General features: G+C 39.0%; 1 pseudogene; it reads left to right on the forward strand.

The window, feature by feature from the left end:
- Nucleotides 1-670, forward strand: part of LOC121476803 — a 46,910-nt pseudogene extending 46,240 nt beyond the window's left edge.
- The last annotated feature ends 1,756 nt before the right edge of the window (nucleotides 671-2,426 follow it).

Below are 2,426 nucleotides of genomic sequence, written 5' to 3' on the forward strand. Positions count from 1 at the left end.
GCACTGAAGTTTCCAAATGGAAATGTCACAGTCTCAATTTATTGCTTAATTTCTTTCTTATCCAAAGCAAAGGAATGAAGATAGGCTTTGCTTTCAATCAAGGCTTGAATTTTAAGTGGAATTTTCCATTGATTTATGAAGTGTTTAATTTTTTCCAATCTCCAGCAGACAAAGATGAACCCATCCATTCCGCTGTGAATACTTCCCCCTTTGCCCAAACAATAGGATTCCATCATGTCTGTCCGTGGTTTTTGTAGCAGACTTATTAACCCATTAATGCACTTACAGTATTTCTCTTTTTTTTATCCCTTGGAACTCCTCACATCCAGATTATCTTCCTGGTGGCTGCTCCTGAATGTGGGAGAGCAGTTTGGACGATATATTATGTTTGAGATATTTTCCTGGTGAATTTCCCAAGACTGAAGAAGTAAAAACCCGTGAGATTGGGAATGTTTTCTTTGTTACTTGACCTGTGAGCTGCTTTTGTAGAGAGATTTTTTTAGCTCTGTATAGGAAAATAAACTACCTTTTAGTGAGTCGAGGGTCTTTAATACCAAATCTTGCAAAAGGTTTGGTGGAATTCTTGCCTTTTGTCAGGAAGAAGGACACTAAGTAGGGCCCAAGGAAAGTGCTTTACAGACAGTCCCATCTCCACGGAGCTATTGTGTTTCCACTGGTAGGACTTTTCTCCTGCCCAGAGGTGGGAGACTGAACTCTAGGACCTTCACAGACTCCATTTTCTCTAACATGATCCCATTTTTATTGTGGTAGACTTTGCTCCTCCCTGTAAGCCATTAGCATCAAGAATTGAAGACATTAGTCAAAAGAAGGCATTTATCTGAAAGGGAAAGGGGAGCTTCCCGTTATCTCAGCGTGGAGACAATGGGACAACATCTGTCTTCTTCAGAACTTCTTCCCTTGTTTGGGTGCAGGGCTTCTGGATTCCAAACATTTTGTTCTACCATGGAAGGGAACAGAACGATCTCTGCTATGAGGTTTCTCAGAGATATAGGCCATTCCCTATGCATCCATCCATCCATCCATCCATCGATTGATCCATATCACATTTCATTAATTCAAAGAACATTTATTGAGCACTTACTCTGTGCCAGTACCACACTGGGGGAGATGATAATATGAAACTTTCCTTCATCTTTAGCTCTCAGGTTAGTTGAAGAGAGGTGGCACAACTAGTAGTACTGCAATATATTAAGGACTGATACAGGTATGTAGAAAAGTGTGGAAGTAGTTAAGCAGTCCAATGTTGTTATATTTAAAAGGCATTAGAAAACAAGATAATAAAAAAAAGAAAAAAAAAAGAAAACAAGATACTGATGTAAGGTTGGGTGGGATATAGTGATTGTCTATTATTATCTCATCTTTGTATTAGTATAGAGAGTGTGTGTGTTTGTTCCCTTTTGGCTCTAACCCACATGCTTACACAAGTTATATTTATATAATAAAGACTTTCTCTCTCTCTCTCTCTTTTTTTTTATAAAGATTGTATCTATTTATTCATGAAAGACACCACAGAGAGAGGGGGGTGGGCAGAGACACAGGCAGAGGGAGGAGCAGGCTCCATGCAGGGACCCTGACGTGGATCTCCATCCCGGATCTCCAGGATCACATCCTGGACTGAAGGCGGCGCTAAACTGCTGAGCTACCAAGGCTGTCCAACTTCTGCCTTTTTCATTGAACATTATAAACATTTGGCATCCATACGCAAACAAATGTAAAACATATTTCCACACATGTGCCTACACATACATTCATATGTCCACATATATGCACATATACATGCGTATATACACACACATAAATCTCTCTATAACTAAATCTGTATGTATTGATAGATCAGTTTTATGTGAATGTACATAAACTCAGTACATATGCATGTCTGTGCATATCTTTTCTTTATATTACTCAAATTTTAAGAGAGATAGTCTTTAAGGATCATAAGCAGGAATTGGATAAGATCAATTTGCTAAAATTTATATCCAGTGTTTTTTCTATGTCAACCAAGGATACCTAAGGGAGAACTCTTTCCTCATTCTCACATATGTTTTATGTCTAGCACTCACGAGAATGTATAACAGAGACAGTTTTGAATGTGCTCTCTTAATTTTTTGATAGGGAAGTCAGAAGACATGAAGGGGCTTTAGCTCACTTGAGGTTGAAACACATTTGGTTGCTACCTGGTGGTAGATGTTAGGGTGTTGGAGATGGGGAGATCATGTGGATGGCTTTGCCTCCTTGCATCAGAAAGCAAATGCTGGAATTTTTGGAACATAAATGTAGTGTAGAATGATGGAAAGTCTGTGGTATGTGTGTAAGTCTAAGAAGTTCTAGTTGTAGAACCCCTCAGGAAGGTGTAGGAATTGGCTATCGATATGCTACATTAACACCGTGAGCTGTAGTCATAGGTT

Source organism: Vulpes lagopus, chromosome 2, assembly GCF_018345385.1.
Source record: "Vulpes lagopus strain Blue_001 chromosome 2, ASM1834538v1, whole genome shotgun sequence".
NCBI lineage: Eukaryota > Metazoa > Chordata > Mammalia > Carnivora > Canidae > Vulpes > Vulpes lagopus.